At 46.8% G+C, this 17807-nt stretch overlaps 1 protein-coding gene across 6 annotated transcripts in view; it reads left to right on the forward strand.

Moving 5' to 3' along the window:
* LEMD1 (LEM domain containing 1) overlaps positions 1-17807 on the forward strand; it is a 376965-nt gene that overhangs the window by 3294 nt on the left and 355864 nt on the right. Inside the window, exon 2 of one of the 6 annotated variants that reach the window (XM_040337546.1) lies at positions 11321-11419. The exons of the other annotated variants lie outside the window; for them this stretch is intronic. The gene's annotated coding sequence lies outside the window, so the exon portion shown is untranslated. The remainder of the gene's footprint in view (positions 1-11320; positions 11420-17807) is intronic. 6 annotated transcript variants of the gene reach the window in all.

The following is a 17807-nucleotide window of genomic DNA, read 5'->3' on the forward strand; positions in this document are numbered from 1 at the left end:
GCTGATTCAATTTCAGCCATACAAATGAATGGGCAAAGAATCGCATGTGATTTGAACAGGAATGTGATGCAATTCCTGTCCTGATCACATGTGGTTCCCCGCACCACAGTGTGAGCCAAGGCTAAATCGCATGTGATTTGAACATTAATGCAGTGTGGTTCCTGTGTGAGATGCAGATCAACGACTTAGGCTAGGTTAATCGCAGCTGCAGGGAAACCGCAAAGTGCAATTCCCAGCACAGGAAAACATGTGGTTTCCAGTGCATGGAGTGAGAATTAAGGGTCCTTTCACACGGGCAGATCCCGTGATGATCCGCCCCGTCAACATACGCTTGCTCAGCAGGGATTGCATTTTTTTTTTCAAATGTACGTTTTATTATTTTCCAAAAGAAATGAAAAACAAACGTACAGAGAGTACATTACAGTACAAAATACAGTAACTGACATTCACAGGTACATAAGTGGAGCAACCTTAACAGTGATATTGGTGCGAAAGGCTGTTCGCAATTATATAAAGTGCCTATTCACGGTAATCACGCCTGGTGTGCTTAATTATACTACGACCACCCAGTTCCTGGCCTGGCCACATCACCTAGACCTTGACCTCCAATACATCAATCAACATTCTGTGATGCCCTATACCTGACACATGGGCATACAAAAGATAAAGAAAGAAGAGTGTAGTGAAGCAAAAGGAAAGGAGAAGATGGAAATGGACAAGATAAACAGAGGGTGGGGGGGACCTGAACCACACAGAAAGGTTGTGACAGCTATCCTACTTGTCATATTCTGTCACTCAACAAAGCCACTCCTTCATCAGAGTATATGAACATGGTCCAGAGCATCCATGCCCGGGAGTGCTGTTCCTGTTTGTTTTGAGCCGTACAGACTAGATCCTCCAATCTCCTGATCTCCTCCACCCTACGCAGCCACATCCCCGTAGTCGGAGGATACGTTTTCTTCCATAGATGTGGAATGCAGGCCTTGGCTGCATTCAGGAGGTGTCTCACAATCGACTTTTTGTAACTCCGAGCCGGTATTGAAGTAGCATGGAGCAAAATAGCCGCTGGGTCGTCTTTGATTTGATGGTCTGTAAATTTTTGAGTGACCTCGCAGACTGTCGTCCAGTATTGCTGCAGTAGAGGGCAAGACCAGAAGAGGTGGAGGAGCGTCCCCCTCCCTATCTGACATCTCCAGCATCTGTCTGTGGTGGCTGGGAAGAGCTTGTGTAGTCGGCTGGGAGTGTAGTACCATCGGGTCAGAATCTTATAATTACGTTCTTGAATCTTTGTGCAGATAAAGGTTTTTAGAGCGCACTCGATAATAGATTGCTTCTGGGCGTTGCAAATCTGTTTCCCATTTTTGTAGAAGTTGCAACTCTGGTTGTTCCGCAGGGGAGGTGAGCATAGACTAGGTTTTGGATAGGGTTGTCCCGATACCGATACTAGTATCGGTATCGGGACCGATACCGAGCATTTGCGCGAGTACTTGTACTCGTGCAAATGCTGCCGATGCCCTGTCCGATACTTGTCTATTGACAAGAGAGCGGCGGGCGGATAGCAGGACGGGTAACAAGCGGCTGTCTTACTGTCTTCTCTCATGTCGCGCTGTTCCCGGTGGCCCCTCCCCTCCTCTCGTATGCTTGTGACATCATCTGAGATGGACGAGAGGAGGGGCCCGCCGGGGTATAGCGCAACATGATAGAGGATAGTAAGGATTTATTACAGATGTGAGCTGCTTCCTGCACTACTCTGCATTAAAAGGGAACTGAAAGGAAAGTGTGCCCTGCTGTGCCCAGTACCATGTGCCCTGCCATGCCTCGTACCCTGATGTGCCCAGTACCCTGCCATGCCTAGTACCCTGATGTGCCCAGTACCATGTGTCCTGCCATGCCCAGTACCCTGCTGTGCCCAGTACCCTGATGTGCACCATACCCTGTGCCCACTGACCACCAATGTAAGAGACATTCTTAAATTTGAAAACTGTCACATGACATTAAAAAAAAAAAGTATCAGTGATCGGTATCAGCGAGTACATGGGGGGGGGGAAAGTATCAGTACTTGTACTCAGTCCCAAAAAAGTGGTATTGGGACAGCCCTAGTTTTGGATAGAACATTGGGCACCACACCCTCCCCCCACAGTAATCCTCAAACGTTGTCAAGGCACGATTGTGTTGCGTTGGGTTAGGTATTGAGTGGAGGAAATGATGCAGTCTCAGTGCATTCCAGTAAGGGAGCCTAAACTGGCCGCTGTCGTCCGTTAACGTGACCACCAAGGGCCAACGATTGTCAGTCAGAAAATGGCGGGCCTGATCTCTGCCCGATGTCCGAAGCGTCTCATAAGCTGCCTCGTCCAACCCGGGGGGAAGGCAGGATTGCCCAGTATCGGATACATGGGTGATTCCCTAGAGCAGGGATATGCAATTAGCGGACCTCCAGCTGTTGCAAAACTACAAGTCCCATCATGCTTTGCCTCTGGGTGTCATGCTTGTGGCTGTCAGAGTCTTGCTATGCCTCATGGGACTTGAAGTTCTGCAACATCTGGAGGTCCGCTAATTGCATATCACTGCCCTAGAGGAAAGAGTGGTTGTAAATAACGTGGAGACGCCTATCCAGAGAGTAGTGCCTATCACCGGGTGTAGTTTCATTCCTGGGGGGAGTCGATCATGGCACCAACGGCCCCTCCTAGCTTGGCGGCAGATTGCGCCTGCTCTAACTGTGTCCACAGTTTGTTTTTGCCATGCCGGTTCCAATCTATTATTCTCCCTAGGTGGATTCTAGGTGCAGAATAGTAGTGCCGGGTATCGGGGAGAGCCAGTCCTCCGTAATGTTTAGGCAAAGTTAGATATCGCCTCTTCAATTTAGGCCTAGACTTTGCCCAGATAAACCTGGTAAATATCGACCCCCACACTGTGCTTCTGGTTCACAGTTCAGGAAGAGCCTGATGCTCTTTATTTGTGGGCCTTGTATTTTCCACATGTTTCGTGCGGACCGATCACTGCAGATCTTTCACATAACAGCAGGACATTTTGGTTTTACCTGCTACCGGTTGTTACCCTTTTTTTTTTTTTTGGGCACATACCTACATCAGTTGGGGAGGATGTAGGGTGGGGAGGGGGAGGTTAGTTTTTACTTGATGGAATGCAATACAACAAAGTGCATGTTAACATTGATACTGCATAGATGGCAAACCTTGTATTCATGTAATGCTACTGTTCCACGATATGTCTTAATATCTGTATTATGGCATCGATAAAACTGCTCACTTGCAATGTGCGTGGGCTTGGGAACAAGGTAAAGAGATCCGTGGTTTTCTAATTTCTTAAAAAAACAACGTGCCGACATTGTGGTGTTGGTGGAGACACACGTTGAGGGTCGGCTCCAGATGGCACTCCGTCGACCATGGATCGGGTGGGTCTATCATTTATCCCACTCCTCCCCTGCTCGCGGAGTCTCAGTCTTGATTGCCAAGACGGTACATTTTGAGCTGTGTGATGTCCAGTCTGACCCACAGGGGCGATTTGTTTTTCTCTTGGTTAAATTGTATGGTGAACCTTTCCTACTGATGGCATTCTATGTACCTCCACCATTTAGCTCTACTATAATTACAGAAGGCTTGCTATATATGACTCGTCATCCTTCGATTCAGGCGGTGTGGCTGGGGGATTTTAACGCTATGCTGAACCCTACATTAGACAAACTGTCACCCTCACCATTACCTACTACAGCTCCAACCCACACTAGATTCTCCCGACTTATCTCTTCCTTTAATCTCACTGACACCTGGCGTTTTAAATTTCCGCTCACCCGAGCTTACTCTTGTTTCTCAGCTACCCATAACACTACAGTTGTATTCAAAATTATTCAACCCCCACTGAAATAGATGTTTTTGCCCAGTTTGACATTGATTTTGATCATTCAGTCATCCTGCTTACAATTAAATCAAAGAGGCACGTGTAGGTCAGACAAATATAACATAACATTTATAATGAAATAACCACAAATGTCTTTACTGTGCTCACATCATTCTCAGTTTTATTCAACCCCCAAGTGACATTCAATCTTAGTACTTAGTACAACATCCTTTTACAGTTATAACAGCTTTTATACGTGAAGCATAGCTTGACACAAGTGTCTTGCAGCGATCTACGGGTGTCTTCGCCCATTCGTCATGGGCAAAAGCCTCCAGTTCAGTCACACTCTTAGGCTTGCGCACTGCAACTGCTTTCTTTAAGTCCCACCAGAGGTTCTCAATCGGATTTAAGTCTGGTGACTGCGATGGCCACTCCAAAATGTTCCAGCCTTTAATCTGCAACCATGCTCTAGTGGACTTGGAGGTATGCTTGGGATCATTGTCCTGTTGAAAGGTCCAACGTCTCCCAAGCCTCAGGTTTGTGACGACTGCATCACATTGTCATCCAATATCTCCTGGTACTGAAGAGAATTTGTGGTACCTTGCACATGCTGAAGCTTCCCTGTACCTGCAGAAGCAAAACAGCCCCAAAGCATGATTGACCCCCCGCCATGCTTCACAGTAGACAATGTGTTCTTTTCATCATAGGCCTTGTTCTTCCTCCTCCAAACATAGCGTTGATCCATGGGCCCCCAAACAGTTCTAATTTTGTTTCATCAGTCCACAGAACACAATCCCAAAACTACTGTGGTTTGTCCACATGACTTTGCCATACTGCAGTCGACTCTTCTTATTCTTTGGAGACAGCAAGAGGGTGCGACTGGGAGTTCTGGCATGGAGGCCTTCATTACGCAGTGTGCGCCGTATTGTCTGAGCAGAAACTTCAGTACCCACATCTGACAAATCTTTTCTCAGTTCCTCAGCAGTCACACGGGGACTTTTCTCCACTCTAACCTTCAGGTAGCGCACAGCAGTCAAAGTCAGCATCTTCTTTCTGCCACGACCAGGTAGCGTTTCAACAGTGCCCTTTGCCTTGAATTTGCGAATGATGCTTCCTATGGTGTCTCTTGGTATGTTTAACATCTTTGCAATCTTCTTATAGCCATTTCCCTTCCTGTGAAGAGAAATCACCTCTTCTCTTCCTGGACCATTCTCTTGACTTCACCATGTTTGTAACCACACCAGTAAATGCCTAGAAGGACTTGAGTATCACAGTCATTTTAAAGCTGCCTAATTGGTGCTTATTAGGCTTTATTGCTGCTCCCTGACATCCACAGGTGTTTTCAATACCTGATTGAAAACACTTCAATGAACCTCTGTTCTTCAGAGTGGTAGTCTTTAAGGGGTTGAATAATTGTGTAAATGAAGAATTCACAAAAGAAACATTTACTACTGTATTACAAAACCAATTGATGTCATTTTAGTTGCATATGGTTCTTTGAGAAGTCCTTGTAGGATTTAATTCTGAATACAATTACAAATGTACACTAAATTCCCTAAAACCCTTTACAGCATTGGGGGGTTGAATAATTTTGAACAAAACTGTATGTCCCGTATAGACTTTATATGTATTTCTAATACCCTTGCCCCAAGATTACTGGGAGCTGAATTTGCCCCCAGGTTACTCTCAGACCATAGCCCATATTGGATTAGCCTCTCTGTCCCATACGTGGCGCCTGAATCCGTTTTGGCTCACCCTGCTGTCGGAGGATGACGAGCTTGGTAACAGTTGGAGAACCTACTTTTCGGAGAATGATGGATCTGCATCCCCAGATATAGTATGGGAAGCCTTTAAATTGCACGCACGCCTGACTCTGACCTCCTGTATTAACAGGCTAAAGGCTGACTCATCGGCTGCACTGGAAGGGGCAATGCGGGATCTGTACTCCTCTGAACAGGGATATATGGTGAGCCCCTCTCCTGCTGGGGCTGCCCAACTCGGGTTATAAACCAGGGTGGTCAATCAGCTACAGCACGAGACGGCCAGGAAAAATCTTTTCTTTGCCAGACAAAAACTGTATAAACATGGGGAGAGAGCGGGTAAACTGTTGGCCTATCTAGCACATAGCGAGGATAGACCCCCTACGGTAATTTCCCTCACTGGTGCTAACAGGGAAAAGATTATGGAACCTCAGACTGTCACTTCCAAATTTAGGGACTTCTTTTCACAACTTTATACGTCCCAGGATTCCACCACTGAAGCTCAATTGGAGGATCTACTGGCGGGAATCGCCTTTCCACAGCTAGATGACACCCAAATGGCTATGCTAGATGCACCTCTTACACTCGACGAAATAACCACAGCGATTGAGGGCTTCGCCAGATCCAAAGCCTCGGGTTCAGATGGGTTACCCTTAGAATTTTACGCCCAATACAGCGAGATACTTGCCCCCAAATTATTGTCCCTCTTCAATAATTTATTTAACAACTTCACCTTACCCCCATCGATGGGCGAGGCGGTCATTATCCTCATACCTAAACCGGGCAAGGACCCAGGCCTCCCGGAATCTTATAGACTCATAGTTATAGACCCAGGAGTTAACATGCACTCCTTGAGGTAGACATAAAGATTCTGGCTAAAGTTCTTGCCCTAAGCCTGTGTGGCTTTGGACACCGCCAAGGCCTTTGACGCGGTGGAGTTGCGGTATCTTTGGGGATGCCTCCGCAGCTTTGGTTTTGGACCTAACTTTATCAAGTGGGTTCAATTATTATATCTGGCACCCAGGGGGTAGGGTGGTGGCCCAACCGGAAGTCCTCCCAGACGTCTAACTTATTCAGGGGCACTAGACAGGGCTGTCCACTGTCTCCGCTCCTCTACGCCCTGGTGGCGGAGCCCCTTGCAATCTCCATCAGAGAGGACCCTGAGATCCAGGGTCTTTGCCTTGGTTCCCTGACTGAAAAAATTTGCTTATACTCAGACGACACGCTACTATACCTGGTTGACTCAACCACATCTCTCCGGAAGGCATTGAATACGATTGAACACTTTGGTCAGTTCTCTGGCCTTAAAAATAATTGGGAGAAATCCCAAATATTGCCTATGGATAGTTTTCCCCGAGCTACAGGCGCAGTTACCACTCCAGCGAGTGAACACTATTAAATACCTTGGAATATTGGTGAATAGAACACCGGCTGACTATATATCCCTGAATATAGAACCCCTTTTCGATCTCATCAAGTCTAAAACCCAAATATGGGCGAGATTGCCGCTCGGTGTGTGGAGCCGCATTAATATTGTTAAGATCTTACTCCCTAAAATATTGTATATACTCTGGCACACACCCGTATACTTACCCTTGAAATTTTTCAAGTTAATGGAGGCCATACTCAAAACATTTATTTGGTGTACCAACACACAAGCTGGCCTGGAGAGTCCTTAAGAACCCCACTGATCTAGGTGGAACAGCCCTCCCTGACTTAAATCTTTACTACCTCGCTTCTCAATTGTCTCAACTACACCACATAGATAAAACCGACAGACTCGGATTTCTCACGCTTCTCTGTCCACGGTGAGCACAACTAACCGCAGATCCGCTTACTGCAATCGCGGTGGGACATAGTGGGAACAACTCCAATGTAGACCGTGGGTCCCTATTGTTTCAATATAGGCGCGTATGGGACATTGCCACTAAAAAGTTGATCCCTAAGCACAATGACTATACCCCTTTATGGCACAATAGACTGCTCTCAGAGTTTCTCTTGATCCCTGACACAGATATATGGTGCGAACATGGAATATATTTTTTGCACCACATAATTTCCAATGGCACACTTAAAAACTTTGAGGACCTCCAAAATTAGTTCCTGCTGCCTAATTCTATGATTTCTAGATTCCTCCAAGTGCGTCACGCAGCCCAAGCTCAGTTCCCCCACCCAGCCCACACCCAATGTCGTCATGGCAGTGGTTAAGGGTGTGGACCCACGAAAACTAATCTCTGACTTTTATGTCATGCTTCTCGCCCCATCTACCACACTAGCTTACAGTCTTAAACCAAGATGGGAAAGAGAGGTGGGCCCGATGGAGGACGAGGAGTGGAGTGAAGCACTTGACGCATGCAAGACTGTATCCCCCAAGTTGACCCAGTTATACGTGGTGCACCGGGCATATCTCACCCCCCCCCTAAGAATCACCCACTTTCAACAATAGTCTTCTACCTCGTGCACAATGTGCAATCAAGCATCGGGCACATTCTTCCTTCTACTTCTACGGTCCTTCAGGGTCTGTGGAAACAGATTGTGGACTTCCTCCATGATGACATGGGATCTCCATTGACCCTGGACCCCAAACAATACTTACTGGGGATATTCCCCGATTCTGAAATAGACAAATTCACTAAAACATTTTTGCATGAAACATTGTTTTCTGCTAGAAAAAATATAGCCAGACAGTGGATGAGACCCACTCCCCCCCCAGCTTCAACGACTGAAAACTAGATATAAATAACACACTTCCCTACAAAAAGTTCATATACATTAACCACTTCCCGACGGCCGTACGACTATATACGGCCGCAGGGTGGTTCTACTTCTCTGGGGCGCCGTCTTTTTACGGCCGCCCCTTTCCTCGTTTCCCGAGCGCGCAGCGGGGAACTTCTGTGCTGGCCGTGTCCCTTGGACACAGCCAATCACAGATCAGCGTGAACGGCCAATCGGAGTGGCCGTTTGCTAGGCGATCTGCGCAGCCAATGAGAGATGATCTCATATGTAAACATATGAGATAATTTCTCACTGCCGGCTCTCGCAGAGACAGCGTGCTGTCAGGGAGAGAGGAGACCGATCTGTGTCTCTTGTACATAGAGACACAAATCGGTCACCCCCCTTCCCCCACAGTTAGAACACTATATAGGGCAGGGATCGACAAATCCCTGTCGCCATGGTGACTAGAAATAGTGTCCTGGCGACTTGGCTTGGAAGGTGGCGCCATCTGGTGGTGAGCCGTTGGTATTACAAGTTAAACAGCAATTCTAATGTCATTTTTCATTGCCATCTTCTTCCCTCTAATTCGAACCCCCAAACATTATATATATTTTTTATCCTAACACCCTAGAGAATAAAATGGCGATCGTTGCAATACTTTCTGTCACGCCGTATTTGCGCAGCGGTCTTACAAGCGCACTTTTTTGGGAAAAAATTACTTTTTTTAAATAAAAAAAATAAGACAACAGTAAAGTTATCCCCATTTTTTTTAATATTATGAAAGATAATGTTATGCAGAGTAAATTCATACCCAACATGTCACGCTTCAAAATTGCGTCCGCTCGTGGAATGCAGACAAACTTTTACCCTTTAAAATCTTCATAGGCGACGTTTAAAAAAAATCTACAGGTTGCATGTTTTGAGTTACAAAGGAGGTCTAGGGCTAGAATTATTGCTCTCGCTCTACCAATTGCGGCGATATCTCACATGTGTGGTTTGAACACAGTTTACATATGCGGGCGCTGCTCACGTATATGTTTGCTTCTGCGCGCAAGCTCGTCGGGACGGGGTGCGTTTTCTGGCTCCTAACTTTTTTAGCTGGCTCCTAGATTCCAAGCAAATTTGTCAAACCCTGCAATAAGGTGAGAAGCACCCAGCCCACTAGTAAAATTCTTCTCATAGGCATAATGCCTGATACGAACACTAAAAGTGAGTCGAAAAGATACTATGTCTTTTTTGTAGGAGTCTAAAAATCCATCCTGGCAAACTCCAGGAAATAAATGTGGAGCAAGGCAGAACTGTGATTCAGCAGATAAAGGGACATGATGCCATCAAACTGGAAGACCCAGGGGGATCCCTTTCCCCATGCTCACTGGACTCTGGCTTTGGGAACAAACTTCCTACCAGGCAACAGTGTTTTGCAAAGCAGATTTCTGCAGCAATGTAGCAAAAATGCATTGTGATTTTGTAAAAGAAAGTCGGAGCCCTATACTGAATTGAGAGGAGGAGGATCATTGGAGGATGCAGATCTCTGTGGCAGAGCCTCAGAGGAGATCGTGTAGCCACACCAAAAGCCTTCCAATGCTTCACTATTGAATCTTCTTGCCGTTTATCAAGAAAATGCATTTGAGATGAAGCAAGAAGAGAATGACCAGGGACTTGCAAGCTCCTGACCAAAAGCAGAGAACAAAAAGATTTAATGTCAGATTTGACTAAACGGGCATCTGATCTAATTATCTAATCACAAAAAGAGCTTGATATACTGTAGATTTAGGTATATCAATGAGAATAAATAGGCCATCACCAATTGGATCAATAAAGAACATGAACCCTTAGGACAGGGATCCTCAAACGACGGCCCTCCAGCAACTGACAAATGATTAAACTCGTTTGGTTTTCTTCAGGAATCACAGCTAAAGGTGATAACCTAAACGCATGAAGGCTGGATCCTCACTTCATAAATTTATTTTGAAAATGTAAAAACCCTATCAAGTCTACATGTCATGTTCTGTGACACTGTGAACTGTATGTGTACTGCTCTTTAACTTTTCTTAATAAAACAAAGTGGGAAAAATATATGTAAAAACACTATCGGGCAACTCATTCACAGATTTAAAACTTGCAAGCCCTAAACAGCCTAATTCCTGTGAAGAAAGTAAATAAAACCCTCAGAAAAAGCAAACTGATCAGCCTGTTTGGCACACATGTAACCACACAATCTCCACTAACAACTCTGACATGCTGTATACTGCACATGAGCACTACCATCCTAGCACAGTACTGTACCTGCAACAAATGAAAACACAATGAAGACATTTCACAGGTCAGAATTGTGATAAGTAAACTATAAATGAAAACACTAGAGAGCTCAGAGTGAATAGGAAGGGGGTGACTAAAGGCTGACAGACCGACCACACTGAGCATGGAAGACACTGACAGAGGAGACTGAAGCAGACATAACAGAATGAAGTGTGTGTACATTCCCAGCCCTCAGAGCCTTCACTCACCCCTAGTCTGTGGTGATGATGATCCTGTTGGAGAGTTGTTGATCACGCTGTCAGCCCATGGTAGCAGTTTCAGACCCACTGCCTACCTGGCTCACACTGGCAGGAACAGTGGCGCTGTGGGTTTCTGAGTAGGGCCTCCTTATCCTGTGTATTCTTTTACGGTAGCGTCTGTCCTGTCAGCCTGTGCACTGACACTTCCAGTCAGTGGTCCTCTTCTCCTGGTCCCTACAAAGTCACAGTGGTGATGTGATGCTCCTATGGTCTTGCCTCAGGTCCACCTACAGGTGGACGAAAAGTTCCATGTCTGGCTTCAGGTAACCTGTTACCATCAGTATTTATAGTATACCTGGCACTTCAGGAATGAGGCACAATACAGGCCCGGGGCCCACAGATGTAAGTGAAGATACAGCTGTCACCAGTGAAAACTTGGGGGGGGAAGTAAAAGAAAATAAAAAATTAAATGACTGAGGCAAGCCTTTTTTCCAGGGGAATTAGCCCTTTTGAAGTAGTTCATGAAGTAGAATATCCTTTCTGGGCTGAGAGCAGATCAAACGATCCAGAAGGAAGACTGAGGAGAATCCAGAGGTAAGTCCAGCTGACAGACCTGAGGTAAATGTTGACTCCTCCCAGTGACAGGAGAAGATATAAGTAAAGGGTTACACTCATTGTCTAGATGTTTCCCGCCAAAGAATTTGTCACCAATCCAGTTCTCTTCCTGGTAACAGCAGGCAGCTTGTCACCTGAAACACAAAATGGAAAGAACCAGCAAAGCAGCCATAGGGAGACATGTACTTATCATAGCCCTCTATTAAGAGTAAAATGTATTTATTAACCACTTAACCCCCGGACCATATTGCTGCCCAAAGACCAGAGCACTTTTTGAGATTCGGGACTGCGTCGCTTTAACTGACAATTGTGCGGTCATGCGACGTGACTCCCAAACAAAATTGGCGTCCTTTTTTCCCCACAAATAAAGCTTTCTTTTGGTGGTATTGGATCACCTCTGCGATTTTTAGTTTTTGCGTTTTAAACAAAAATAGAGTGAGAATTTTGAAAAAAAATAATAATTTTTTGCTATAATAATCCCCCAAAAATATATAAAAAAACTATTTTTTTCCTCAGTTTAGGCCAATACGTATCCTTCTACATATTTTTTGTAAAAAAAAAATCGCAATAAGCGTTTGGTTTGCGCAAAAGTTATAGCGTTTACAAAATAGGGCATAGTTTTATGGCATTTTTATTATTATTATTTTTTTTTTACTAGTAATGGCTGGCGATCAGCCATTTTTTTTTCTCTAATCGCCTTTCAGGACAACCTTGGAGAGAGCGCAGCTCCGCCTCTTCATTAGGAAACGCATGCTAATCCTTTAAAACCCTCCTCTTCCACCATGGCTTCAGTTATTGTGTTTCCTCCGCCATGGTGGAAGTGCATGCATGTGGACCTGAGGAGCTGCACTCTCTCCAAGGGAGGGGTAAGTGTACCTTTTTTTTTGCTGCTGCCTGGTGTGCAGAGGCCATCCCAGCCCTTCCTAGTGTAGAATAGAGCTCCGGAGTCTCCAGCTTCTCCCTGCTCAGTGGAGTGAAGGCTCTGCAGGAAAGCTGCGCTGGGTGCCCGGGATCCGCGAGGTATGGTTCGGGTGACCGGGCGGCGGTTCACCGTGGTTACGGTTTTTTTAATTTTGCCGCATGTCGGTCCCGGGTCCTGTCGGGCGGGTGACGTCACGATCAGCAGCGCGGCTTCCTGTAGAGGCAGGGCAGTGCGTGGTCCACGCTGCCTGGAACGCAGAAGCCAGGGGTCAGGCCTGTTGAGCGGCGTCTTTCGGTTTCCGGCCATCTGTGGTGACGTCAGGACCCGGGAAAATTTAAAAAGCCACACAGTCCTAGCTGCTTCTCTGTTCAGCATGGAAGAGGGATCTGCAGCGATGGCGGATACAGGCGCCATGGACGCCGCTCCAGTCCAGGTAAGAGGGGCACAGTGGGGCCTTTTATTCTTTACCTCATGGACTTTATATGGGTTTTTATATTTGTTCCTCCATTGGGAGCCTGTACTGCAGGGACAGAGTTAACTTTTCTCGGTCCCTGTCAGTTTCACTTATGGTGGTGTTTTGTCTTTACCTTCCTTAGTTGGTGGCGGTTTAAAAAAAAAAAAAAAAAAAAAATTTAAATAAGACTTTTCCTTCTGTGTGTTTTTGTTTTAGGGAAAAGCAAAATTTAAAAAAACACCACCTAGTAGGAAGTGTCCTTCTTGCAAGAACCCCCTTAGGGATTCCTGGCAGAAACCAATGTGCAGAAGCTGTATCAGGGATCTGGTTGAAGAGGAAACATCTCAACAATACAAAGAATTGTTCTCTTCTGTACAGGAACTTAAAAGTTCTTTGGGGTCAGTTAAAAACTTACTGGTGAAAAAAACAGTGGTTCATACTGAAGTTCAGCAATCACCACCTAGCCCTAAAGCTTCCTCCTCTAGATCAGAGGGCGGATTCAGGGGATGAAGGGACTAGTACTCTTAGCTCAGTCATGGATTCAGATGAAGAGGAAGAAGAAGGTAGAAGTTCTAGATACAAAGTCTCCCTAGACAAAGTGGACGATCTACTTTCTGCAATTTATACTACTCTTGAAATTCAGGAGGAAAAAATTCAGTTATCTCTGCATGACAAAATGTATCAGGGGTTAGATCAGACCTGGGCAAACTACGGCCCGGGGACCTTTTAATCCGGCCCCCGAGCAGTGTTGCCAATAGGGTTGTCCCGATACCAGTATCGGGACCGATACCAAGTACTAGCGGGAGTACTCGTACTCCCGCTAATACCCCCGATACTAAAATAGAATACTTGCCCCCCCCCCGCCGAAGCCGCCAAGTTAATCACCGCGGCGGGGAACATTAGACAGCGTTCGTTTGAACAGCTGTTTTCCCCGCCGCGCATAGACACTCCCCCTTGGACGGGTCTGTCCAATCGCGAGCAAGGGGGAGTCACATACACTCCCCCTTGCTCGCGATTGAACAGATCCGTCCAAGGGAGAGTGTCTATGCGCAGCGGGGAAAACAGCTGTTCAAACTAACGGTAGGTATGGGGGACAATGGCTGCTGTATGGGGGACAATGGCTGCTGTATGGGGGACAATGGCTGCATTTGGGGACACATTTAAAAAAAAGTATCGGTATTCGGTATCGGCGAGTACATAAAAAAAAAAGTATCATTACTTGTACTCAGTCCTAAAAAAGTGGTATCGGGACAACCCTAGTTGCCAACCGTCCGTAGAATTACGGACAGTACGTAAATAAAAGGCACTTTTTCCCTGTTCGTAAAAGTCCGTAATAAGGGAAATGTGCCCGTAAAAAGATCCGAATGTGAGCCGCAGCGTCTAGTCCTCCTACATTATGCATAGCCTCGCCCTCTCTGACCGCCCAGCCCACCACCACCCGCCGCGCAGCCAATTATCAAAGCGCATTTTCGCGCTAACAACACTGCTGCCAGCCTATTCAAAAGAGCAGCGCGGGGAAACTGAGGAACATCATAGAATGTGTGGACTCTGTGGAGAGCGGCACCGGCGGGATAGCACACAGCAGCAGATGTAGTGGACACACTGCAGACGCACCCCCACTGTGACGGAGTGGACTGAGTGAAGGCAGACGGAGACCGACCAGTGCGCCTGCCTGCCTGCTCTGCCCGCCCGCCCGACTGACTGACTGTAGCAGTCGGCCAGCCGCCATGCTGGTGCCCGGACCTGGAGTGGACCCTGGTCTCCACTCTCTTCGTTGGAGTAGGACTCCTCGCGACGCCTGCTGCCTGCCCTCAGTGCCACTGCCCTGGCCTTGTCTGGTGAGTCCTCCTCAGTCCAGCAGCAGAGTGTGAAGTGCTATCCTACCTAGACATCATCAGTATGCTGTGTCCTCCTCCTGTGCCCCTTTTCACCTCTCCACAGGTCAGATCTGTGGAGAGGTGAAAGGGGCACAGGAGGAAGACCCAGCATACTGATGATGTGAAGAAGTGATATGATTTATTTGCAGCCTCTGTGCCATGTCCCCAGCGTCTGTCCCCCTCCTGTGTCATGTCCCCAGCGTCTGTCCCCCTCCTGTGTCATGTCCCCAGCGTCTGTCCCCCTCCTGTGTCATGTCCCCAGCGTCTGTCCCCCTCCTGTGTCATGTCCCCAGCGTCTGTCCCCCTCCTGTGTCATGTCCCCAGCGTCTGTCCCCCTCCTGTGTCATGTCCCCAGCCTCTGTCCCCCTCCTGTGTCATGTCCCCAGCCTCTGTCCCCCTCCTGTGTCATGTCCCCAGCCTCTGTCCCCCTCCTGTGCCATGTCCCCAGCCTCTGTCCCCCTCCTGTGCCATGTCCCCAGCCTCTGTCCCCCTCCTGTGCCATGTCCCCAGCCTCTGTCCCCCTCCTGTGCCATGTCCCCAGCCTCTGTCCCCCTCCTGTGCCATGTCCCCAGCGTCTGTCCCCCTCCTGTGCCATGTCACCAGCGTCTGTCCCCCTCCTGTGCCATGTCACCAGCCTCTGTCCCCCTCCTGTGCCATGTCTATAACAAGTACTCGTACCAGTTGTCCAACAATGATATTTACTGCTTTTTATAAAGCAATACAATTGATTTTATGCAGTATTGAGTTTAGCCTTTTGGCCCGGCCCTCCAAAATATTTTTAGTTTCTCATGTGGCCCCATCGAAAAAATAATTGCCCACCCCTGGGTTAGATGAATCTAAATCTATAGTATTTCCAGTCCACAAGGTGGTATCTGATACTATCAGGAAGGAGTGGAAAGACCCTGAAAGGGGCCCCTTCTTTTCTAAAAATGTAAAGAAGAGATTCCCCTTCAATGAAGAAGATGCAGAAGTGTGGAATAAAAAACCTTGTGTTGACGCAGCTTTTTCCCAAGTTTCTCGCCGCACAGATCTAGCGTTTGAGGATATGGGTGTGCTAAAAGATTCCATGGATAAAAGAGCAGATTCTCTACTCAAGAAAGCATGGGACTCTACTTCACTCAGTCTGAAGGCAGTCATGGCCTCTACAGTGGTGGCAAGAAATTTGGAGTGCTGGGTAGAAAAACTTATGAGCCATATACAAGCAGGCACATCAAGGAAGGACTTATTAGAATCTTTTCCTTTGATTTTAAAATCAATTAGGTATATGGCTGACGCATCTGCGGAGTCAATCAAAATGGCAGCTAGGTCTTCCGCTTTGGTGAACTCAGCCAGACGGGCAGTCTGGCTTAAAACTTGGACAGGGGACACAGCCTCAAAAATCAAGCTTTGTGGTCTTCCCTTTTCAGGTGATTTATTATTTGGTCCAGATTTGGAAAAAGTTCTGGACAGAACAGCGGACAAAAAGAAGGCTTTCCCAGCCAAGAAGAAGCCACCCTTTAAGAAAAATTTTCGTGGTCTTCAACAAACCTACAAAAAAGAGGAAAATAAGAAACGCTGGTTTCCCCAAAGGGGTAGAGGAAGAGGTGGAATTCTCTTTAAGTCCCCTCAGGACCAGCCCTCAAAGGACAAATGACAGTCTAACCCTTGTGGGGGGGGGAAGATTGTCCGCTTTCTTACCTCAGTGGAGTCTGTGGGTCAAAAGTCCCTTTGTAAAAAACATTATTGCACAGGGGTACAACTTGGAATTCGCAGATTGTCCACCTTCCAGATTTTATGTCACAGCCCTACCAAGGGATCAGGAGAAAGCTTCCGCAATGATGACCCTGTTAAAGGATTTGATAGAACAGGAAGTTATTATCCAAGTGCCAAAACACCAGGAGGGAAAAGGGTTCTATTCCCACATTTTTTTAGTGAAAAAGCCCTCGGGAAAGTTTTGTTTGATCCTAAACCTAAAAATTCTGAACAAGGTAATAAGGTACAAACATTTACGCATAACACTATCCATACGATAACAAAACTACTAACACCAGGGTGCTTCATGGCGTCTCTAGACTTAAGAGATGCTTATCTTCACATTCCAATAGCCCAGGCTTCCCAGAGATTTCTTCGGTTGGCAGTCAACCTAGGGACTTCAACTTGGCACCTACAATTCAGGGCTCTACCGTTAGGTCTATCGTCCTCCCCCAGGATATTCACGAAAGTGATGGCGGAAGCCTTGGAGCCTCTGAAACTGAGGGGGGTCTTGGTTGTTCCTTACTTGGACGATCTCCTGTTCTTCGCAGATTCAAGAGAACAGTTGGTGACAGATCTTCAGATCTCACAATCACATCTTAAAAGCCTCGGCTGGTTATTGAATCTAGAGAAGTCGAACCTAGACCCCTCACAGGAGACGAGGTTCCTTGGTTACAACATCAACTCAGTCCTTCAGAGAGTTTTTCTTCCCCGGGAAAAAATAGAGAAAATCAATTCCTCGATATGCCAGATCCAGACAAATCTAGCAGTATCGGTAAGGACAGCCATGGAAGTCTTAGGCCAGCTCACAGCTTCAATTCCTGCGGTACAGTGGGCAAGGCTGCACTCCAGGCCTCTACAGAGAAATATCCTACAGGTCTGGTCCCATCAGGAGTCCCTGGAAAAACCTTTCAAGCCAACATCAAAAGTAAAAAGGTCCCTTTGGTGGTGGAGAGATCAAGCCAATCTATCAAAGGGTCTCTCGTGGGTCCTTCCTTTGGACAAGCGTTTGACGACAGACGCAAGTTCTTGGGGATGGGGGGCTCACCTGGACGGTCAGACGGCACAGGGGTCTTGGTCCAAGGGGGAAGCAAGGAGGTCATCAAATTGGCGGGAACTAAAGGCCATTTTGATGGGACTCCTGGCCTTCCAACAGCTACTAAAAGGTCATCATGTGCAAGTATTATCAGACAATACAACAGCAGTGGCCTATGTGACCAAACAGGGAGGGACCAGGAGTCAAGGTCTGATGGAACTTGCCAACCAGCTATTATCCTGGGCGAAAATTAATTTAACTTCCCTGTCGGCAGTTCACTTAAAAGGGACTCAAAACTTGCTAGCAGACCTACTGAGCAGGAGGAGAGTTGTAGAAGCGGAATGGAG

This window comes from Rana temporaria, chromosome 2 (genome assembly GCF_905171775.1).
Source record: "Rana temporaria chromosome 2, aRanTem1.1, whole genome shotgun sequence".
In the NCBI taxonomy this organism is placed as follows: domain Eukaryota; kingdom Metazoa; phylum Chordata; class Amphibia; order Anura; family Ranidae; genus Rana; species Rana temporaria.